Source organism: Vicugna pacos, chromosome 8, assembly GCF_048564905.1.
Source record: "Vicugna pacos chromosome 8, VicPac4, whole genome shotgun sequence".
Classification (NCBI taxonomy): domain Eukaryota; kingdom Metazoa; phylum Chordata; class Mammalia; order Artiodactyla; family Camelidae; genus Vicugna; species Vicugna pacos.
Genome location: NC_132994.1, coordinates 11,405,605 through 11,431,304, shown reverse-complemented (window position 1 = coordinate 11,431,304; position 25,700 = coordinate 11,405,605). Strand labels below are relative to the sequence as shown.

The 25,700-nt window shown below is 34.2% G+C and overlaps 1 long non-coding RNA gene across 1 annotated transcript; it reads left to right on the top strand.

Moving 5' to 3' along the window:
- The first annotated feature begins 240 nt into the window (after window positions 1-240).
- On the top strand, window positions 241-2,079 carry LOC140697637 (uncharacterized). Its single transcript, XR_012074789.1, has 3 exons — window positions 241-300; window positions 854-904; window positions 1,881-2,079. It is a non-coding gene; the product is annotated as an uncharacterized lncRNA (long non-coding RNA).
- The last annotated feature ends 23,621 nt before the right edge of the window (window positions 2,080-25,700 follow it).

Genomic DNA, 25,700 nt, shown 5'->3' with positions numbered 1-25,700 from the left:
TTTCACTTGGAGGCTTGAAGAACTGTCACTCTCCAAAATCAAAGTTGTTGCATCAAATCATTTTCTTAGATTAAGTTTATCTACTATATAAAAAGCGATTTGTAATATATTCTTTTAAAACTACTTTTAACACAATATTATATTGTTTAATAGCATTTAATTGTTAAAATATACATTGTGTAAGAAAGAATTTATAGTACAATAAAATTTTTTCCTATTTTCTTCTCTAATTTTTTTTCAGGTGAATCTTCTGTCTTATATCTTTACCATAAGCACTGTTGCGGATCTTACGCTTTATTGGTAATTGAACACCTGCTCATGTGTGAATGCTGGCAATATGCTTGCGTTAGCTACCTAAGTGTTAGTGTTAGGTAGGGACTCAGGAGTCCAGCGGTAAATCATTTGAGTCATTTACAGCTGTGTGCATATGTGCTTATCATATCCTTCCGTCAAAGGTTTTAATAAGGGAAAGAGGAAGAAGATCCTAGATATCTTTAAGGGTAGATACATGATAGTGGAAATGGTGGCTGGAGCCGAAGACAGATTTAAGCTTTGTAATTTTGTTTAGGACTCATTATACTAGAATGCTAGTTTTGATTGAGTCTGCCTTTAAACCATTAGGTAACAAAGTGATTCACAAATTCTGAATTTTCAGAAAGAATATCTTTAAAACGTAGTTTTGATTATTTTGAATTCAGTGTCTCTGCCTAGCTTAGTCTGCATCTGCTACCTTGATGTTTTGAATAGTCAATCCATTGCCTCTCTGATTATTTAAATATATAACTGTGGTTTATGTCTAATAGCATCGTAACCAGGGTTCTTGTCATTCATGCTATTTTTTTTTGGCTTTCAGCATTCTTTACTGTAGATTTTTCTTCAGAAATTTTTTGAAAGTACTTTCAAGGTAAAAAACTGAATTCTTTTGCTTTAACTTTTTATTTTGGAAATTTTAATACAGTGCAAAAGTAGATAGTGTATATCCATGTACCATTACCCAGTTTCAACAGTTAACAACTCGTGCCAATATTATTTTGTTTCTACCTGCACCAACTTCCTCTGTCGTATTATTTGTAGGCAGAAGCTAGGTATAATATAGTTTCATCCACAAATGTTTCTCCAGTAGTGACCAAGTGGTTTTTAAAATCCTGATGAAGTCATGATGTAAATATATTTGATAACTTTAAGTCCACTACAGTTAGTATCTTTATTGATGCTTAAATTTTTCTATATTTGACAGATGGGTGCCTCTCTTTGGGTTGGTTTCCAAGCTCCTTTGGTTAGTTGTCCCCCTTTTCAGAGGTTTTGATCACTTCCTTGTTGTCTGTTATGACAAAATGTCCCAGAGTCATCTTGTGTATTTCCTACTCCATACTTTTGGTCAGTCTTTCCTCCGTTGAGTCCTGATTCTTTCTAGTGGAGAATAGAATTTCAAGACAAGAATCGGGGTACAAAGGGTGCTCATTGTTCAGAAATGACTTTCTTTTTGATACTTACAAGCTTTACTTATATTCTGTTTTGTATTCTCTATTTTATTCAGTTTATTGTATATATTTATGTGTAAATGAATTACTGTATTTATTCCATTATGTGAAGCCATAATGCATACTATAAACTACTGAATTAATGACAGTTTTTTAAAAAAAATTTACCTAAAAATATTAAGTGTCTGTAGGATAGAATATCCATTTAAAATATTCATGATTTTTTCTTCAGTATTCCAATGAAAATTTGAATCACTGGAGTCTTCACATTTAGATGCTAAAGATTCTTTTAAATTAATTTTTCCTGTTAGCAGTTATGCATAGCTTTGTGCTGTCACACTGCTCTTCATAATTTCTGTTTAAGATCTTGACATCTTTATTATCTTGCCCCTTTTCCAGCACTCAGAATTTTGAAGAACTGATATGAAGCTCAGCTGGGCAAGTCTGTCAGTCTGAGTGGAGGAAAAAAGGGAGGTAGAGGCAGAGCTGGTGACAGGATCTAGGGCTGCTGATCAGCTGATCTGGTGTCTGAGCAACATCAGGAAGGACTCTTTGCATCTCCTTCTCTTTGCCATATCCTGTCCTGTGCTAAATGAGATGTAGAGGTAAGTAAACAGCAAATGTAAATAGATGATGTAGTAGAAAAAGCATGAGATGCAAGTCAGAGCAGCACTGCGCTCTGGCTCTGTGGCTTGGTAAGTTCATTAGTCTCTCCAAGTCTTAATTGCATTCTTTATCCCATTACTCTGTAATATTTTCTTTATAACACTTATACTATATGAAACCATCTTTTAAAAAAAGGTATTTGCGTTGTATCTTCTTTTTCTAAAATTCTATGAGACCAGAAACTTTTTCCACTACTGACCCAGTGCTTTGCATTGTCCCTGGCACAGGGTAAGTGCTCAATAAACATTTGGTGAATTATTGCTGAGTTTTTGAGAAGATAAAATAATGAATGAAAAACTTTAGCACTCTGCCTGCCAACTGGTGAGAGCTCAGTAAATATTAAAAAAGACTCTGGAGGACATAATGCTATTCTGATTCATCATCATAGCTCTATAAATCTAGCTTGTGACAAAACATAAAATAATTAATAAATGTTTTTACTAAATGAATGAAAGAATGAAATAAACAATACTTTTATTGCCATTGGAGCTGATTTTTTGAAATAAGCAAATTATAAATAAAAATAGAGAAAGATGTCCCATTGATCTAAGTATCTGATAGTTGTCATTTTTTAAATATAATCAGTAGGCCATTATAAATAATAGGAGAAATCCCTTTATAGTAGACATATTTCTCCCTATATAATAGTGACTTTTTCATATAAATATTTCAGAAGTTTAAAAAAATTATAGTCTGACTTGTGTAACTTCCACTTGTTTGCTATTTATACTTACTAATTTTTCCTTATGGATTGCATTATTTAATGGATAGAGGACCAGCTCAATTAGAACCTGCATTTTAACAAGATCCTCAAGTGATTTATTTGCACTTTAAAGTTTGAGAAGCACTGTCTGGAGAAATTTCTGCTATTCAGGAGTCATGTATGAGAGTATATATTTCAATTTGTTGTGTAGTAGTGTGACAGTGGAAAAACTGTGGTACTATTTAACTAGTATATACAACAGTTAAAATGAATTACTATGTGTATGAACATGTATAAACCTTGTACTAATACAGCACTGAATGAAAAGAAAATGTATATATGAGAAAGATACATATATTATGATACTATTTTTTATGAAATTTTAACATAAAAGAAACCTGACTATATATTGTTTGGAGATTTATACATATATGGTTAAATTGTAAAAATGTTCATGGAAATGATAAACATCAAATTTAGGATAGTTCCATTCATTTAGAGAGGGTTAGCAGGGGTGGGAGAGGTAATGGGAGAGGAAGAATGCCAAAGACTTCAATTATATTTTTAATGTTTTATTTCTTAAGGTAGGTAATGGGTTTGTGTTCGTTATTCTATACACCTTGCAAAACAGAATTAGAGAATGACTCAGTTTATTTAGCTCTAGGAAACTAGGGGAACCTTATGTGGCTTTAGGCCTAATTTGTTTAAATTGACTAGATAATTAAAATTGATTTAACAGTGATTTGTGTAGGCACTTTTATCTTCAGAAACCAGGCTGAAAACTGATCTGTTATGTGTAAGTGTTCCTGTATATGTCATTGTCTTAGGAAGAAGGGTTATAAATCACTATGATTGAACTTTGTTCCATTTCTATGTGATCTATTGCTATTTCTAGAAGAATGATTTTATTTATGTTCCTGTGTAATTTTTTGATCAATTTGTATAGTTCTACTGTATAATGAAGCAGAACATGGTTGTTACTGAAGCTCGACCTCCTTACCCTGATTACCAAATTGAGACTCAAGGACAGAGTTTTGGATGAAGCAGAAAAGGCAGCTTTATTTCTTTGCCAGGCAGAGGAGGTCACAGTGGGCTAATGCCTCCAAGACTGTGAGCCTGCTGGGGCGGGAAGAGGGGAATTTTATAGTAGAAGTTCAAGAGTTCAGGGGATGGTGCTGGTTTCCACAGAGATCATGTACAGGGTAAAAAACTGTTGCAAAATTGTTCTTGGTTTTGCAGATGCAATGGTCCTCTTCCTTTCTTCTGCATATGGTATTTCCTCTGGCTGTGGGAATCTCCTAATATTCCTGTGCCTAACAAAGGGTGCTTAGGAAGTGGGTGCAGGGGTCTGTGGAAAAGTGCTCTAGGGAAAACCTTGTGCAATGTAAAGTTAGGTTGATATAATGCCTTTAGCATTTAAGACAAGATGAGGCCTGGGATCTCTTGCCGTGATGTTTACACAGGCTGGGACCTGCACCTTGCACAACAGAATACCAAGAAACTATGAGGGACTACAAATCTAACTGTGTACATGCACAGTTGTGGCAAATTATGAACAACAAGATACCGAAAACAGAAACCCAACTGCCATTTCTGAGGTGTTGGGAGCAAAAGCAGGGTACTGGGGTTAAAAGCAGGGCACTGAGCATGATCCCCGCATGCAGCACTGTGAGAGGTTTGAGTGGACCACCTAAGCCTCCCTCCATTCCAGCCTAACCTTGGTTGGCAAGAGCATGAGAAAAGCCATTTAAACTATTATGCAATTAAGCAGTTACAAATACCATATGGTCACTGATGACATTAGGGTCCTGCCTGATTACAATGTCATTGTTCAGAATCTATTCCTCTATGTTCACTGTCATACTTATTTCTCTATATAAAGGAAACTAAAAACCTGGAAGGTGAGTAGGTGGGACAATTGTCATTATTTTCCTTTCCTTTTCTTCTTTTCTTTCTTTTTTCTGAGATGATCAATACAATGTGGTCTTTTCTCTATTACATTTTTGAAAATTTTTATTTTGGAAGGGAACTTGCAACTCCCCACCACCTCCACCATCCATAATTTTTACCAAAGAAGTTAGATAACTAACCATCAAGTGATTGAAAAGTTAAGATCTAAATAATTATTACTAAGATATTGAAGAACTGATTGAATATATTAATATTATTAGATTTTATATTAAGAATAATTAATACTAACAAAAAAAGAGCAATTCATGCTTTAACAAAAAATACTGACACAGAACGTAATTTGTGGAAGGACTTTTTCCTTATAGAATAAGAGACCTAGAGGGACTTCCACATCTCTCCACCCTCCTTTTTCAGGCAACTGATGATCTGAACTAAGTTACCATTTCAATTTTTATTTTTTGATATTATTTTAGTATAAAAGGTAATACTCACTTAGACAATCCAGCAATATACAGAGAAGAAAATGAAAATCACTCATCATCTCATCAGGGTTGACTCTTAATAAATGTCTAGAAATGGAAGTTAGTTCCTGACCTGATTTCAGGGGTTATTGTCTTGAAAGTCATAGATTGTTCTTTTTGTGTATCATTCCTGTTCCAATTTTGATCATTTTTTTTCTCTCTGAGAACAATAACTTAATTTTCTCATGAAACACCTGGAATACTTTGAAAGAAAAATTTAAACAGAGCACTCATGTATCTTCTATGTGAAATGAAATAAATCCTTTCAATCCTTCTCCTAATACTGATATTCCCCATTTACTAGACAAATTTGCACATCTTTTAGATCTTTCCAGTTTCTCTAAAACTCATTTAAATTTGTTATTTAATGAAATTAGGACTGGAAACAAGCCTGTGGATATAGAAAGAAGAGTCGGCAGTATTCTGATAATTTGTGTCTCTTTCCCCACCCCACAGCTCTTTCAAAATTCAGCTAAAATTTCACCCTGTTGGGGATGCTTTCCTTAGCTGATGCCCTCACTGGATCTACTACATTCATCTTTGTGAGGATGGTTTGGAGACCCACAGGGCCAGGGAGTTTGTCTTTGCAATTTTCAGTTGTATGATCTTTGCCTTATATCCCTTAGCTCTCTTAAATTCAGTTGGTTTTATATTGATTTATTCGTATAAATGACTCTGTGTCCTTTAGTCCTTTCATTTGTTTTCTTCAAATGACATCTAAGCTCATTTTAGGGTCATGTGAGGAAAGGGCGAGTCAGATTTTCTGTTTCTTTAATATTTTTTCTTGATCCCCTTTTGTAAATCCCCAGGAGCAAGTATGGATTATGTTTTTGGTTCTTGTTTATTAAAGTTGAAAGAGTCTGACAAAGACTAACTTTGGAAAAGACCCTTTGAGATTGCTCTATTATCGGTGGCTTCTTGGGCATGATTTCTGCCATTCATTGTGTTTTTCCTTATTTGCCAGCAACTTTATCTTTTGCATCAATAATCTTCTGTGTGCTCTGGGTTATGGAAGTGTCCCTTTGAAGAAGTTTCATGGTTGTCAGTTACAGTGTACAGGGTTTACCCTTTCTAGACCACTTCCATCAGTTCTCTTCTTGGGATTTTATTCTGGGTGGCTTGTTTGAGAACTCGGGCTCTACCTCTGCATGCAGTGCAGGCCAAGTGCTCTGATTTCTTATAAAAGATTCCAGTTTGGCCCAGATCTGGGGTACCATGCCCATATCTGTATGGGTCTTTACATTGGTGGGAGGTGTTCTCCTGGCCAGGCCTCCTCTTCCAGGTCAGTGCCAGCTCTTGCCTGTACATTGGATCTGGCATCTCCACTTCTGTCTTCTGGGTTACCTCTTCCAGTTACCTCTGTAAGATGCTCCCAAACTTTATCATTGGTTCCCTTTGTCTCTGACATTTAAAAATTTCCCTTACTTGCTTCAAGCTCAGCTCTGTATTTTTTTCTCTAACATTTTATCTAGCATTATTGTGTGTTTGGAAAGAGAAGGAAGCTTACTCCTTCAGCTTAATCCACTGTCTGGACTCAAAGTCTTAATTATGTATCAATTTTTAAAATTGAAGTATAGTTAATTTACAATGTTGTGTTAATGTCAGGGGTACAGCATGGTGATTCAGTTATACATATATATTCTTTTTCATTACAGGTTACTGCAAGATATTGAATATAGTGCTCTGTGCTATATACAGTAGGAACTTTAAAAAAATCTATTTTATATTTAGTAGTTTGTATCTACTAACCCCAAAGTAGATCAAGTTAATCTCATTCTTTGTGGCAGACATTGTTTCTTTTTAGTATCCATTCCTCCCTTATATCTTGCTAATTTTGTTCACAGTGACTGTGCTGAACTAAAACCTCTTTTGCCCAGCTTCCCTTGCAGCTAGAAAAGGCCAGGTGACATATTTCTGACCATGAGACTAATGAGAATATAACAATAGATGCATCTAGCACTCTCTATTTTCACTTTGTTCCAATACTGACTAATTTATTGTTTTGAACTATAGCAATGATTTTCTGACTATGAGGTGACAAGCATGAGGACAAAGGTGAATGTCCTAAGGATGGTGAAATGGAAAGCTAGAAAGAACTTTAGGAACAGATGACATTGTTGGGAAATAGAATCAAAGGCAATATATCCTGCTTGTGTAGACCAACTTTTAATTGTGTAAGTCATGATTAATTAGCATTTTTATTGTTACTTGTGGTATAAGCACATTTCTAATTGTTATATTTTCTAATGTATAGAAAATATATATTTCTGTTGATATTAGACAGCCAAATAGAAGTGGGGGGACTCTAAGTGCCAGCTTTCTAAATTGTATTGGACTATATGGTTTTTTGAATGATAATTTATTAGTGATATATCAAAAAATTGCTAGAATTTATAGAAAAATCAATACAAATTTGCCTATTTACGTTGTTATTTTTAGAATAAAGTGCTGGCATATCTTTACAATTGGTACATTAAACTAAAATTCTTCATATACAGTTAGTGGTTCATGACTTGGCTGGTTTCAGAATACACTTTTTTTATTGAGTTATAGTCAGTTTATGATGCTGTGTCAATTTCTGGTGTACAGCATAATTTTTCAGTCATACATGAATATACATATATTCATTTTCATATTCTTTTTCACTAGGAGCTACTATAAGATCTTGTGTATATTTCTTTGTGCAGTACAGTGTAAACTTATTTATCTATTCTATATATACCTGTCAGTATCTACAAATCTTGAATTCCCAGTCTGTCCCCAGAATAAACTTTTTAAAGAAAGTCTATTGACTTCTGTTGCTTTAAAGAATAGAACTGTGCTTTGTTTTTGCTTTATTTATACATTTTAATTTCTGGCTTTTGCATTACTCATGCATCTGAATAATATATAATATTACATTGCATTTTACATTATAATAAACTATTTAGAAGAGATAATAAATATGACCAGAGCAGAAAATTTAAAATATTAATAGGAAAGGAATTAGAAGTAATTTGCTAAGTGACCAAACTTAAAAAAAATGCTATTATAAATAGATGGGGAATAGAACAATAGATATTAGATTTTTATGTGGAAAATGGGTTGATAAGCAACTTCCAGAAAGTGCTTTTGTTTTTCCTTAATGTATATTCCTCTTTTTGTGCAGTGACAAGACATTACATAAGATGGCAGTAGGAGATTATAAATGTTCCCTCTCAGAGTGACACATTCCAATGAATCGGCCAGTGAAGTATAATAAGCACAGTTATATAATAGCTATTTTGGATTGCCAGATTTCTCACAGTGATTATTTTCTTTGTCTATCCATCTCCCTGTTTAATGGAAAGAAGAAATCTTCTAATTTTGAGTTCATACACATTTTCAAAGGAATCACATACAATGTTATACTTCAGTTTACTTCTCTCTGCCTAATTCTCTAAAAATTAAAATTTTGCTTAATTTTATGAAGCTGTGACTTACTAGAGTAAACCAAGATTTCTTAGAATATTTTAGCATCTTAAAAATATAAGTATTTTATTGTCCACTGTAAAACCCCATTAAAATGGTATATTTTCAGAGCTTAACCATTTCCTTGTTGTTTTTTTCCCCCAAGGGTTACTGGATTATTTTTTAGACTATACCGTTATTTTAAATCTTAGAAAATTAATCTGAGATGAGCTAGGTTTTCCAGGATGTCGTTAGATGGAAGAGATTGACAGTAAGCTTGATGATGTCCTTTGCTGCTTCCTAAAAGGATGAAGAAATTGTTTTTTGTGCCTCTCTGTATTTGAGAAGCCTGTACATGAAGATAACCCATCATGATTGTATATTGCTAAAGAGTGAAGAAAATTTTCTGTATTATATTTGTGCTTGTCTTTTCTGAAGTAACTTCAGTGTTCTCAACATCAATCTATAAGCACCAGGGGATCATCCAAATGTGGAAAACAGTGCACATCTGTCAGTTAAGTTGGGAATGGAAACATTGAATCTATCTATATAGAATCTATATATGGATTTGTTATTATCCCTGGAGAACTGATTTCCACAAACCAGTGAATAAGTTACCATGGGAGAAACATTTCATAGATGGCAAATGTGATCTTGTTCAACGATTACTTTTTAGATTAAGAAAACTGCACTTTAATTCTCCATGTTAACTTTCTAGAATACTAAGGGGCATGGCATTTCTTCTAAAATAATAAATACTGAGAATTTGGGATTTGGCAGGCTTTATCTTCTGAGATAAAGGTGTGTAGCTTTTGTCTTACAATATCATGTATCTTAAGCCCGATAAAATGTGTTGACCGAAAATACAATTAAATGTATATGAATTTATAGGCATAGTATAAACCTATTATATAACTAGATTTTTTTGTAGACTTACTTTTCTTAGAGCAGTTTTAGGTTCACAGCAAAACTGAAAAGAAAGTAGAGTGTTCCAGTTATCCCCTGGCCTCATGCACATGACCTCCCCCACTAACAATATCCTGGACCTCAATGGTATATTTGTTACAACTGATAAATCTGTATTGTCTTGTCACAATCACCCAAAATCTATAGTTCACATTAGGATTCACTCTTGGTGTTGTATGGGGTTTTTCCGTTGTTGTTCTATGGATTTTGACATTGTGTAAGGTATAATAATGTGTACCTGCTATTACATTATCATACAGAGTAGCTTCACTGCCCTAACAATCCTCCGTACTCCACTTGTTCACCCCTCCCACTTCCTCTACCCCAGCAATCACTGATCTTTTTTAATGTCTCCGTAGTTTTGCCTCTCCCAGAATGTAATGGAGTTGGAATCCTATACTCTGTAGCCTTTACAGATTGACTTTTCTCACTTCAACAATAGGCATTTAAGTTTCCTCCATGTCTTTTCATGGCCTGATGGCTCATTTCTTTTTAGTGCTGAATAATATTCAATTGTCTGAATGTACCACAGTTTATTTTTCCATTCACCTACTGAAGGGTATCTTGGTTGCTTTCAAGTTTTGGCGGGTATAAATAAAGATGATGTAAACATCTGTGTGTAGGTTTTTGTATGGACTTAAGTTTTCTTTTTTTTTCCAACTCCTTTGAGTAAATGCCACGGAATGCAATTGCTGAGTCATTTGTTAAAAGTTTGTTTCATTTTGGAAGAAGTCACTAAACTTTCTTCCAAAATGGCTGTACAACTTTGTGTTCCCACCAGCAGTAAGAGTCCCTGTTGCTCCACATGCTTGTCAGAATTTGGTGTCAGTTTCTGATATTTTTGTCATTCTAACAGTGGTCAAACTGAACTTTGATACCTGCAAATTGGTAGTTACAAGCCACAATGTAAGATGAAATTGTAGGATATGATTGCTATTATTATTTTAAATTTGAATTTAGAAATTTTATGTTTGTTACTTTCTGACCATTTAAATTTTATTGTTAATCACTTTTAAAATATAATAGAGTTTACTTCTATTCATTGCATGTTTATTATTTCAAGTTTATGTATTAACATTTTTTATCTTTTATTTCCCTAGTTACTTAATACTCATTTAAATATTTCATAGTGCTACAACAAAATTTATTTTAAATTTAATAGTATTAATATTTTACAAGATTTTGTTAAAGAGTTAGCAATAAAATATTCTTGAATAGGAGGTTTTAAAATTTTTATTTTTTAAAAGAAACTGCATTATTTCTGCTTGTGGTCCTAGCTTCACAATCTTTATATTCACACCCTTGTCTTTTTATATTCGACATACCCACTGTACCAATTCTTACCCATGCAGCCTGAATGAGTGATGCGGTTCCACTCACAGTTCCCCAGCAAACTTCCATAGTGAATATCCTTCAGTATCATTTATAGTTCTTTTCTGGGCAGCTCTTCACAGTGGAGGAATCTATCAATACTGCCCTTTACTTCAGGGTCTTAAGCTATTTCCACAAATTCTTAACTAAATCACTGATATTGAACAGTTTCAGCAAACTAATTTTGCTTCCCTCTTTCTAACTTAAAAAAAAAAAGCAATTTCTCATACAACTAAAATCTAAAAATCAGTTTTTTGAGGTCTGAAACTCAAACTCAGCCAGTACCATATCAATCCTGAAAATATGTGAAATGATAAATGCGGCGTTTCCACAGAGTTTGCCTGGGAAGTAATTAGCATTAGGATGCGCCATCGGAAAAGGGGCAATGATAAGTTGGTGGTTTGGGGAAACGGCACAGAGGGTGTTAATGCCAGGTCCTGATGTGGACCCTGGGGTGCAGAAAATTCCTCAGGGTTTTGGAACTATGAGGAATTAGGGATACCTGCCCCCCTGCTTCCTCAGTCCCCTATTAAGGAAATTTCACTTTTCTTATGAGAGGGACCCAACTTAACAGTAACGTTGGGAGCTGTTTTATTAAGATCACGGGAGTCCTTTCTTGGGGTATTGATCCTTAGCAGACAGTTTTCTCTTTAGCTTCTGGTTACTTTGCTATACCGACTTCCCCCACTAATTTGAGTTTCACCAAAGGAAAAACCAGTGTAATCAAAAGGCTTTGATTAAATTTAACTCATATTTGGGTACTTGGCCTTGGAGGAGAAGGAGGTGTTTTCAGGCACAGAAAGTAGCCTAAGGAAAAATTTGGAGACTTGAAAGAACATTCTGTTTGGGGAATGGAAAATAGTCTGGTTTGTTAATAATATTGGTGCTGAGGCCTTGGAGGGAGGCCAGTAAAAGGGGAAAGATGGACTTTTAGATCTCTAGAATGAAAGTGTCTTTCAAGTAAAAGACACCTCCAACTCAAAGGCCCTCTCAGCTGTGTACACGTTGCTTTTCTTTTTCTTCACAATTTCTCCGTGTCAGTTCTGTGCAGTTGGTAACTGAATTTCGCTGGTAACGCTGGCCTTGATAGACAGTCTTAACATGGCCAGAGCCCTGTAAATCATGCCCCCACTGCCTGCTTTCCTACTCCTGTTCTTCTGTCTTTCTTTCACTCTTTTGCTTGAGACTCTCTTGATTGAATCCCACTTTTGCTTCTCAGATGCTTTGATTTCTTCTGGCTTGCGCCCTAATGCCCTTCTGTTTGTTCACTAATTTCTGATTGTTTATATGGGATGGAATTTCTTTCCCTGACTTTCAGCCCTGTCTGGACCAGATTCCATCTCCACTCTACCTGCACCTCACCTAGTGTTCTAGCCATATCTCCCAGGCAAAACTAATTCCTCACATAACTTGCTATTGACTTCAGCTCCCTGTATCCCATCTTGGAGTATGATATCCCCCTCTCCTTCTCTTTCTTAATTTTTTTCTCTTTCCATTTTCTCCAAGTAAGTTTCTCTATGGTAAGGTCTAATTTATCTTCACACTTTAAGGGATTGCTTATAAAAATATTCAATAAGTGTTTATAGAGTTGAATTCTGTTTAAGAGTTGAAATTTTAATTTCCTGTTCTATACAGTAACTCAAATTACTGCATTGCTTTTTTCTCCTCAGATTACTGAGGTATAATTTACAAAAAAATTGTGTATATTTAAGGCATACAGCTTCATGATTTGATATACATATTCATTGTTAAGTCACCACAATCACGCTAATTAACAGATCTTTCACTTCATATAGTTCCGTTTTTTGGGGGTGATGATACTTAAGGTCTATCCTCTCAGTTAATTTCAGGTATACAACACAGTATTGTTAACTATAGTCACATTGCTGTACATTCGATCTTTACAACTTATTCACCTTGCATAGCTAAAACTTTGTGCCTTTGAGACATCTCTGCATTTTCCCACCCACCAGCCTCTGGAGTATCATTCTACTCTCTACTTCTATGAGTTTGACCATTTTATATTTCACATATAAGTGAGATCATAGAGTATTTGTCATTCTACGTCTGGCTTATTTCACTTAGCAGAATGTCCTCGAGGTTCATCTATATTGTTGCAAATGGCAGGATTTCCTCCTTTTTAAAGGCTGACTAATATTCCATATTATGTGTATATACCACATTTTCTTTTTCTTCTTTCCCAATTTTATTGAAATATAATTGACCTATAATACTGTATTATTTTAAGGTGCACAACATAATGATTACCACAATAAGTCTGGTTAATGTCCACCACCTTATGAAGTTACAAATTTTTTCTTGAATTGAGAGCTTTTAAGACATACTCTCCACAACTTCCAAATATACAATACAGTATTTTTAACTATGGTTACCATGTTGTACATTATATCCCCAGAACTTAATTATAAGTGGAAGTTTGTACCTTTTGATCACCTTCACCCATTTCCCCCACACACCACCCCATTCTGACAACCACCAATCTATTCTCTGTTTCTATGAGTTCATTTTTTTAGATTCCACATATAAGTGAGGTCATACAGTATTTGCTTTTTCTGTCTGACTTATTTAACTTGGCATAATGTCCTCAAGATCCACCCATGTTGTTGCAAATGGCAGGATTTCCTTCTATTTTATGGCTGACTGAAATTCCATTATGCATATCACATCTTCTTTGTCAATTCATACATCATGAATAATTAGGTTGTTTCCATGTCTTGGCTATTGTAAATGATGCTTCAGTGAACACGGGATGAAGGTATCTCTTCAACACAGTGATTTTATTTCCTTTGAATATATACCCAGAAGTAGAATTGCTGGATTATTTGGTAGTTCTATTTTTAATTTTTTGAGGAAACTTCATACTGTTTACCTAGTTGCCATTCCCACGTACATTCCCACCAACAGTGCACAAGAGTTTCCTTTTCTCCATATCCTTGCTGACATTTGTTATCTCTTGTCTTTTGGATGATAGCCATAGTCTCATTGTGGTTTTGATTTGTATTCACCTGATGGTTAGTGATGTTGCACATGTTTTCAAGACATTCATATGTCTTCTTTGGAAAAATGTCTATTCAGTTTTTCTGCCCATTTTTAAATGAAATTGTTTGTTTTTTTGCTATTGAGTTGTATAAGTTCTTTATATTTTGGATATTACCCCTTTATCAGATAAATAATTTGCAAATATTTTCTCCCATTTGGTAGGTTGCTTTTTCATTTTGTTGATACTTTCCTTTGCTGTGCAGAAGCTTTTAAGTTTTATGTAATCCCACTTGTTTATCTTTTGCTTTTGTTGCCTTTGCTTTTGGTGTCAAATCTAAAAAATCATTTTGGTGTCAAATGCCAAGACCTATGTCAAGGAGCTTACTCCCCATGTTTTCTTCTAGGAGTTTTATGATTTTAGGTCTTATGTTCGAGTCTTTAATTCATTTTCAGTTGATTTTTGTGTATGGTGTAAGATAGTGGTTCAGTTTCATTCTTTTACATGTGACTGTCCAGTTTTTCCAACACAATGTATTGAAGAGATTATCCTTTCCCCATGGTATATTCTTGGCTCCTTTGTTATAAATTAATTAACCATATATATGTGGGTTTATTTCTGGGCTCCATGTTCTATTCCACTGTTCTATATGTCTGTTTTTATGCCAGTACCATACTATTTTGATTACTATAGCTTTAAAATATAGTTGAAATTTGGAAGTGTGATGCTTTTAGCTTTGTTCTTCTTTTTCCAGATTGCTTTTGCTATTCTGGGTCTTTTGTAGTTTCATACAAATTTGAGGATTGTTTTCCCTATTTCTGTGAAAAATGCCATTGGAATTTTGATAGGGGTTGATTTGAATCTGTAGATTATTAAAATGGCTATTTTAACAATATGAATTCTTCCAATCTTGCTAACTTCTTATTGTGTGTTCATATGCATGGTTTGGTTCAACATATACCACTGAATCATTCTGTTAGCCATCTAAACTGGGACCTAGATCCTCTAAAAAGCCCTCTTTCAGCCTCCTTGTTTCAGCTAGTCATGCTCAAAAATGCCATTTTTATGCTCCATTATGAATATTTGTCTAATTGTTTTGCAATGATTTGTGCACACAGCCACCACTGGACTTCTGAGGCAGGAGTCACAAACATCCTGTCCATCTTTGGCCATCAATAACTGTTAGTTGTCTGATGTGTTGTTATCTGCTGATTTTTTATTATCTGGGAAAGCTGATAGCTCCTGCAGGTCCCCCATGATCAGTTTTTGGTGCTCAGAGGGTATGAACCAATATAAACACCTATATATGCTACACTTGATAAAGTGATTCTTTTGGGAATCTTAGGCACAGTACTTCTAGCCGTATGTAAATAATATCTAACTTGTTTATTTTAATCACTTTATTTCTGCTGTTCCTTTATTATTCTGAAAAGGAAAGTGTAGATCTTTATGTGAAATTATAAATATATTTCCTTCTTGGCTTAGATTGAATGAAAGGAATAGGGATTTTTTACCAATGAACTATAACCACCTTTGAGTTCTCAAGTAACATAAAGTGACACAAGGTTTCCCTAGAATAGTGGGCTTGAAATTTTGTTGATTTCATTCACATATCTGTAAAAATAATTAAGCATATACCCCAATATATAAATTTCCTAAAATATTAAGGTTTTAATTTAATGTAATGATACTTATGTAGAATTTACTATGTGCAAGGCACTGTTGTTAGAGCTTTACAAATAGATTTTATCTGATTTTTCTTCATGACAACCTGTGACATAGGTACTGTTATTTTATTACCATTTTACATATAAAGAAATTGAAGCAAAGAGAGATTAAATAAATTGTCTTTGTTAAAACAGTAGTAAGTAGCAGAGGTTGGCAGTCCGGTTCCATGTTCCTGCTACTAATCAATCCAGTAACTTGCCTTTATAATAAATAAAAAATAACTATAATGAATAAACTTCTATATATTATAAAAAACCAAAATGTTAATATAAAAGGATAAGGGAAAGGGGAATGAAACAGTATTTTAAAATGTGAGGTTAATTTTATAAGAGCTGCATGTTATCAATGACTGAATATCATAAGAAAGAATATATACATAAAAACATTCATAATTGAATGATTGTGGACATAAAGTAACTCAAATTTTTTGACCAACTCTTTATCTGATCTAATTAGATCATCTTTTTAATCTCATAATATGGCCAATAAAGAACTTTACTGGGAGTAGAATTCTCCATGATGCCATTTTCTTGTTCACTTAAATCTTTGCATCACCAGTATTACCTTTAACACGTGGAACATCTGTGGTAATATTTTAAAGTAATTGGTCCTTCTTATGAAGGTTTTTTAGATAAAACTCTACAATATAGTATGCAAATCCTCTTAACTGTTCTCTTGTAAACTGCTCTAAAGTGTAACTGAGTAAAATCAGAGAATGAATGCATGAAGATACCAACATTTACCCCTCTGTGCCTGGATTGTTCACACTTCCTTCAGGATATTTTGCTCACTGTATGAAATATGAGGTCTCTGATCCATGTATTAAATATACACTCATATTATTTTTTATTTTTAGAAAAAACAGAAATGGGAATTCTAATATTTTTTCTTTACATATACCCAAAAGGATCATCTTGAGCTTTTCCTGGGAGTATGCACATCTTCCTTTTGATTAGGAAACACTTTAATGTAGCTGAAGAAGTCACCTGAATGTAAGGACTCAAATGTGAAGTCATCTGAACATAAGGATCAAAGATGAAAATACTATCATAGCTCAGAGAGACAACGGAGGGCTTGTATACCTGAAGTACAGTTGCAGCAGAAATTTGGCCTACAAATTAGGAGAGATATTGTTAACCTACTTAAAAAAGTGGGAAAAGTTTAAGTTGCTCTAGCTCTTTCTGTTAAAATATTCTTTCTTTTTTCCTCCCTCCCTCCTTCCTTTCCTCCTTCCCCCCTTTCTTCCCGCCTCTCTTTCTCTCTCTCCTTCCTTTCTTTCTCTCTCCCTCTCTTCTTCCTTCCTTCCTTTTCTTCTTTTTTCCTTTTCTTTTCCTTTCTTTCTTTCTTTCTTTCTTTCTTTCTTTTCTTTCTTTCTTTCTTTCTTTCTTTCTTTCTTTCTTTCTTTCTTTCTTTCTTTCTTTCTTTCTTTCTTTCTTTCTTTCTTCCTTCCTTCCTTCCTTCCTTCCTTCCTTCCTTCCTTCCTTCCTTCCTTCCTTCCTTCCTTCCTTCCTCCTTTCCTTTCCTTTCCTTTTCTTTTTCTTTCTTCCTGTCTTTCTTTCTTCCTATCTTCCTTCCTTCCTTTCTCTCTCTCTTTCTTTTCTTCCTTCCTTCTCTCTCTCTCTCTTTCTTTCATCAATTGCTTTGTGGTTATGTTTAATCCTTAATTCATATCTTTTGGTTGAGGCCTATAGGCACATTGTGGAGTTAACAAAATTGGACACACCCCATTGCTTCTCTCTTCACAGTACTGGGCTGGGACCCATTACTTGATTCCATGAACTGATGAGCCGTGAAATGTTATTCTTCTGCTAATTTAACTCAGAGAGGTCATTGGAGATTTGTCTTAACAATTGAGAGAGGGATGGAATACTTAGCTTACCAATTAGTTCACTGAATATATGAGATTTTTCTTTGAGAAAAAAAAACCAACAGTCAAGAAAGTTATATGACAAAAAATAATTGCATAGTTTAAACAAATAATTTTAAGATAAGTATTATATTATTTAGCCACTATTTAGCTATGTAAAGAAGACGCCTGTTTTATAAAATAATAAAATGCTATTTTTCTCTATAAATTGCATGGTCTTTATAGTTTTTCCCTTTCTAACCAATCTGAGCCAAAAAATTTCACCTTAACAGTTTGATGTTTTTCACTTTCCTAATTTAAGATTTTATTTTACCTTTTTGTATTTCAGGAAGTTTAGCTAAGAGAAATTAATAGGTCTGTCATTATACAAATGTAAACATATTTACATAAACATATTTGCCAATATATTTGGATAAATAAAAAATGAAAATATCACAGGGAAAGATAAAACTCCATTTTGTTTGTTTAAATTTAAATATAAGATAAATAATAATTTCAAGAAAAACACTTCCTTAAATCTGAAGTGTTATTACATCCTCTATAATGCAAAATTATTTTTAATAGATGTTGATCAACACAGAATGAGTGGCACAGCTGAATAAGTTAAATTCATAAATTACATTATTTTTATAAAATGTGTTCATCCTCCATTTTTACTAAATTAAAATTTTGATTTTCATGCAAAGAGCAAATAGCAAAAATATTCTTTAAAACTACAATTTGACTGTTTAATTCATTCTCACATATTTTTCAAAATAATTCCTGCATGTGAAAAATAAAATAATATCACAGTGAAAAACTGTTGTCCTCTGCCTGCCCCCTCCAAATCTCTAGTCCCCTTTTCCAGAGGCAAACATTTTTATTTCTTTCTGCTGTTTCTTCTGTTATTCTCCTCCATATTATCTGTTTTTTTTTTATTTGAAATACAGTCAGTTTACAATGCTGTGTCAATTTCTGGTGTGCAGCATAATGTTTCAGTCATACATGAACATACATATATTCATTTTCACATTCTTTTTCATTGTAGGTTACTACAAGATACTGAGTATAGTTGCCTGTGCTGTACAGTATAAGCTTGTTATTTATCTATTTTGTATATAATAGTACCTGCAAACATATTATCTGTTGATTTCCCATCAAAGTAGGGCTCTTTGAACTGCTATCTTATCTTTTCCCTCACACTTCATTTTCCTGCCTGACTGTCCTTCTGATATAATAATATAATAATTTGAGAGGCAAGTTAATACTCAGTTTTTACTTTCTTATGTCTGAAAATATTGTTCACTAAAGCAAATTGGTAGTCTATGATTGTTTTTTTCATTAAACCTTTTTATTTGTAGATAATAATTTCCTTTTTTCTTTTCACTTTCATTGGTTTTCAGTGTACCTGCCGTCAGTTTTTTAGGGCTCCATCGAATGCTTATCAATATGAATTTCCAAGTATGCAACATTTCAAATAGTCTATCAATTTCATGAAGTTTTAGACTTCCTTCCCAGATACTTCCATACTTCTTTCTGCATCTGGATTGGTGTTCCCTTGGCCTGCTGAATTCCTATCATCCTAGGACCTCCTTTTGCAGCTCTATCCTATGTTGGCTCTCCTGTTTGCTGGATTCTGTGTCTTCATCTTTTTTCCCCCACCTTTTTATGAGGCACATCTTCCCTGCACCTCCTAGGAAGGGACAGCTTTTAAAATTTATTGCATATCCAAAATTCACTTACTTTCTCCTCATATTTGATTAATACTTTTGTTAGTTTTTTTTTAAGTTAAAATAATTTTTCTTTAACATTTTGAATGCATCAAATTTCGTTCTAAATATAGGTCTTTGGTATGTGACCAGACTTCTACTCTGGAAGATTTTAGATTCTTATCTTTGTCTCTGGTACTTTAAAAATGTCATCAAGATGTGTCATGAATAGGTCTTTTCTCCTTCATTGTATTGAGTATTCAATGAGACTGTTTACTTTGTAAACTCATGTCTTTCAGTCCTTGTACAATTCTTTTTCTTTTTCTTTTCGTGTGTGTTTAAGTTTTTAAAATGTATTTTTATTGAAGTATAGTCAGTTTACAATGTGTCAATTTCTGGTGTACAGCACAATACTTCAGTCATATAGGAACATACATATATTCACTTCCTTGTATAGTTCTTTTTGATGAATTTCTCCTTTCCAGTTATTTCTGTTTTATCTTTCTGTTACTCCTGTTATTCAGATGTTAGATCTGATGAGCTAATCCCTTAAGTCCCTTTTCTCAAATAGTTCCTAACTCTTTGTCTAATTATTTTTATTTTTGAGAGATTTCCTTTACTGTATCTTCTAGATTTTTAATTGAATTTTTTTTCTGGCTTTGATATTTTAATTTCCAAGTAACTTTTCTTATTTTGGGGTCATTCTCTTTCATAGTGGCTTTGTAATTTATCTTTCTGCTGATAATAAATGTTTCTCTAAATTTTCTACCTTATTCCATGTTTCCTTCTTTCTGTTTAGATCACTCTCTTTCAGTGTGGTGGCTTTTCTCAAATGTTTAGTGATCCTTTGCTGTCTGTTCATATTTAAGAGCCTAGCAGGAAGGAACTGATTAGAAATGGCATATGAGTAGGTGGGGCTGGATTATTAAATGGAGCTTTAGGCTTTTGAAAAGGGGATCCTGAAGTGTAAGTGTTGGTAGGTCTTTTATTTTGGTTGATTGGTTTCTCTGGAGAAAGATCCTCCAGCCTGGTACTTGGGGAAATGCTAGGCTGCTTGTTCTGGAGTTGGATAGAAGAAGACAACTCTGGATGGGGTCACATCTCTGCCCTTTGTTGCATTTGAATTGCCCAAGTCTACAGGCTTTTTAGTTCACAATTTCCAGGGAATTAATCTCTACTGTACTTCCTAGGGTAGACATGTGGTGGCAGTGGGAATGGAGGGTTTGCCTGGTTAAACAAGATGATGGAGGGGACCAGTATATAGACTCAACGAGTGTTTGTATTCAGCCTGTGTGTTCCTTCTACCTTCTGATTCTTCTGGAGTATCAAGTATCTCTAAGTCTTTAGTGTCTCATGAGTCCTACAGACTAATTCACTCACCTCACTCTTGTCAACAGCCATGTCTGCAGAGACTTTAGTTTGGGTCTTCTCTTTCCCTGTTGGGTCAATCACCAGTCTCCATCTGCTTTCTACTGGCAATATATTTATTAAAATCCCTCATCCCTTGATGAATCTCATGCTGTTCTCTTTGTCCTTGTGCTATTTACCCTTTTAATTCCTTTGTTCTTTTTTCAGAGGTGTCTCAGGAGGTAGAGAAGAGTTGTGTGTGTGGTCATTCCATTCTGTTTAATTAGACTGACTTTTTCAAAGGCCCTGAATGCCCCCCTCCTGCACTATTACTGTACTTGTTAGAGCCAAAAGTAGCACCATTTTTTAGGCTGTGAGCTCTCCCTCAGTGGTCTCACCCAGAAAGTTCTTTATTCTATTTTTAAAATCCCTCAGGGTTTGGTACTGTACATGCAGTGCATTAGTAAGCTCTTTGAAGCCAGGAATACAGTTTCCAGTTCTGCAAGATATTATTATTAAGAGCTCCCTAACTGGTATGCTGGGACATATTGATGTACCAAAAATGAATATGAGTACAACGTTGATCCTCTTAGTCCTTGGGAGGCCAGGCTGGTTCTGGGCCTGTGGCCTCATGCATTCCAGTTACTGCAGTTTGTTTTACAAACAGTACCATTTTCTGTGTGAAGTACGATGTGAAAAAGGTTGGGAACACTGCTGTAAAGCAATGATATTTTAATTTTAGGATTTGACATTTTGGACTGTTCAATCTATTTTTTTATTTAAGTATAGTCAGTTGACAATGTATCATTTCTGGTGTACAGCATAATAATTCAGTCATACATATACATATATATTCATTTTCATATTATTTTTCACCATAAATTACTACAAGATATTGAACATAGTTCCCTGTCCTATACAGTATGAACTTGTTGTTTATCTATTTTATATACATTAGTTAGTATCTGCAAATCTCAAACTCTCAATTTACCCCTTCCCACTCTCTTCCCCTCTGGTAACCATAAGTTTGTTTTCTATGTCTGTAAGTCTGTTTCTGTTTTATAAACAAATTCATTTGTCTTATTTATTTAATTTTTTTAGACTCCACATATAAGTGGATTGATTTACTCTATAATCTATATACAAGTGACTATATATTTCTGGAATAATTTGAATTAAAAAAACTATAGGAAATTTGGAGTAGGTGGTGATGATTTAATAGAAGCTGGTATGAATTTAATGAGAAGAAAATACTCCAGTTTTCTGTAAACATCTCAAATATTGAAAGCTAACTCTTTTATTGAGAAGCTATTGAATTGCTTTTGGTCAAATTTTGTTCCCCTTCCCCATTTCTTTTTCTTCTTTTCCTTTTTTTTCCCCCTAGATCTTGGTAAATGGACAAGGGGAAATTTTTGTCTTTCCCTTTAGCTTTTATTTTCTTTTGATGACTTTTTGCTTCTTTTGGGTCTCTTTCTAGTCTAGCTTTTAAATGAATACTATGATACTGTATTCTTTGATAAACATTCTGTTTTTCACAAATATTAACTTCCTCAAAGTTATTCAGAAAAGGGAAGTTTGATCTCTTACAGGTTTAGTGAATTCCTTTTACCACAACACTGTTTGCTACACTTAGTGTATTAGTCAAGATTCTCCAGAGAAGCAGAACCAGTAGGATATATTTATGTTTATATCTATATCCTAAAACATATATAATAAGGAATTAGTTCACGTGATCATGGAGGCTAAGTCCCCAGATCTGTAATTGGCAAGCTGGAGACCCAGGAGAGCCAATGGGTAAGTCTAGTCTAAAAGCCAGTAGGCTTGAAACTCAAGAGGAGCTGATGTTCTAGTCAAAGACCACAGGACAGAAAGGACCAATGTCTCAGTTCTGTCAGGCAGGAGAAATTCCCTGTTATTTGAGGGAGGATCCATCTTTTTGTTTTATTCAGACTTTCAGCTGACTGAATGAAGGCCATCCACATTAAGGAGGGTCATCAGCCTTAGTCAGTCTACCAATTAAAGTGTTAACCTCATCTAGAAATGCCTCACAAACACACCTAGAATAATGTTTGACTCAAACCTCTGGGCACCCTGTGGTCCAGTCAAGTTGACACATAAAATCAAGTGTTAACGCTTGTAGGGAATGGTGACTAAAACTGTAACTTAGTAGATCCTTGATTATTATCCTAGCTCTCTGCTCAAGATACAGTATAAAATTTCTCATCCTTTGAGATTATTTAAAGATGTTTATTACCTAAAAACAAGTATCTGAAACAAATATGCTAGGTTCAGTTCTCTTTCGGTATTCATTTTCTTATAATATTTCATATATCATTCTGAGTTGGGCATTTTTAAGATGTCTACATTATTCAATAAGCTTTTTATAGTTAAATTGTTATTATACATATTTAATAACTATAAGCTTCTATTTTGTTAAGTAAAATTAGCTTTCCAAGGGGAGATAGGTTACAATATTGTAGATACAAAGATGCAAAATATTATATATTTTATTTTTAGTATATTTAAAAAAAAGACTCCTTGACATGTGAATTTTTTATTTAATCCTAGTAATTAAAACTCTAATTTTATATAGTTTACCAAAATTTGTAATTATATTAGATTAGATCTACCCCTAAATTTTACATGGGTGGTGACAGAAATATATTATTTAACCTCATGTGTTTTTCAATGAAGCTCAGAATCTTTTATAAATGTTCTCCAGTGACAAAAACCTAATCAAAAATTTCCATTTTGCAAATATTAATTAACACCAGAGGGCATTCAAGGTAGAAATCCAACGTACTGATCACAGCTAGTGTTAGATGTAGTCAAATGCAGTCAACTGCAAGGTTTATTTTGAAGAATGCTGACAAAAAGCCCCTCTAGTCTTAAATGCCTGCTGTTAGGAGAATGAAGGGATAGTTATCTACCAATTGGCGACTGATCTTGCTTAACAAGAGTGTTTATGGGAGAAACTTCCATTGAGAAGTTTAAGCATATAACTTTCTATTTAATGCCAAATTAATCAAAATAACAAGTCACTTTGGTGTCTGGGAGGAGAATAAGCAGGATTTTAAATTCCTTTTACTACGAACAGGTTGTTACTGACCAAGAAACACTGGGACATCCTATACCAATTCTAGCTGCCACTCTTTTACATAACATGTCCTCTCGTGTAACTGTGTAAGTTTCAGCTAAGCTTTGATGAATCTTCTGCTGGAACAATTATACAAAAAAAACAGATGTCTAGGTACAGTTAAACATTTCCTTTGTACATTCAGCACTGATTTTCCCTGATGTTCTCACATCTTACTTACAACTCCCTTTGAAGCTACTTTGGAGATTCAGCCTTACAAGCATGCAGCCAGTATTTTTTCAGACATCTCTCTAATGGGTCTGCAGGGAAGATGTTAGATCTTTGATGTTTAGCATAATTAGCTGGGGATGATCACATGCAGAGCCAAGGAAGCCAAGGAAGTCAAGTCCCCATTTGGTTGGCATTTACATGCACATCTTCCCTCCCCACCCCCAAAAGCCCTTGCTGTGTACGCAGCCTTGTTGCATGGGCACCCTGTCTTCCTTTCTTTAGCATTGGGCATCTCTGGTAGTGTAATGCAGTCGTGTACATGCTCACCTTCAAGGATCAGTCTCTGCTGTTACAGGTCAAGGGCCAGCAGGCCTCAAGCTGTGTTGTTTGTAGGAGACTTCAAGCCCTGTATTTCCTCAGTGTGAGGCCTGAAATGCCCCTCTCTTGACTTGCCAATCTTCAGTTACATACTTCTATTGTCCCAACATCACTCCAAGAAATTTACCTTTTTTGTGCTTCCTTTTGTTCTTAAACTAAAAAAAAGTTGCCAAACAATGAGGTCAAAACAAGTGATCAAATGGATTTAGTAAAAAAAAAAAGAGTCTAACGTCTTTTTCTGAAACATTGAGATTATTCTCTAATTTTTATTAGAGAATAAAATTTTTATTCTCTAATAAAAAAAACTGGATTTCACATCCTGTATGCACAGCTGTGTCACTCATATCTTGGAGATGTCAAGATTAATCTGATGTCTCAGAATATCAAATGTTTGTGTGTAGCCAAATCATTCATCAGATCATCCAGATTTGGTTGTGGTTGAAATGAGACTAAGAATATTCTTTTAGGTTTTATGGTTTCCTGTTTCTACTATGAGTAGGAACACTTTGAACAGCCTTTTCCTTCTGTGTTTCTGGATCTTTTGTCTTCTGTTTATTGTATTTCTCAGAATGAGACACATAAGGAAGAAAAAGACAAAGTAATATGTTGAAACCCCACTCCTACACCAAGCATCTAACTTGGAACCCTCAAAGCTGAAATTTTGTCTTCTTTGTTAAAGAAAGAGTTTCTGGCTACAAAAATAAAAGTGTAGATTGTGCTCAGCATAATCTCTAGTATAAAGCAGTGTGGGTATCATAAATATTCATTTAAAAAATTCAACTGACACCTATTCAGTGCCCATTATATGTTGCAACAGGCTCTCTATTTTGCCATTGGAATAACAGCAATGACTCCAGTATCCTCGGTGCTGAAGCCACGTTTAACAGCTTTAATAGAGTTGGTATAAATAACAAAGAGAATTACAGCCCTTGGGAGTGAAGGGCCTCTCATAGATATTGATATTTTCACTAGTTTGGTGCTATCTAGATAGTCAGCTAACTAGCGAACATACCAAAATCAGGAATTTATGTCTGAAATCTATAACTATAATGACCTCTATGAGATTTATTGACTATATAATTTAAAGTCTGTAATTTCAAAACGGGAGAGAGAAGAGATAGGGCATCAGGATCCTTCCTTATTCTTCATTACACACTGTGCCACTGGCATGAACTCATTTTGAAGAACAACTTGACGATTAAAAGATAGAATTCCTTCTACAGTTAGCAGTGTGGGTTTTATTTTTTAAGTATTATTCTTATTGAAAGAGGTCAAAGAGTTCTTCTAGAAACCATGACCTAATTTGTACTTATAATTTGTAGATTACAAGATTGATATA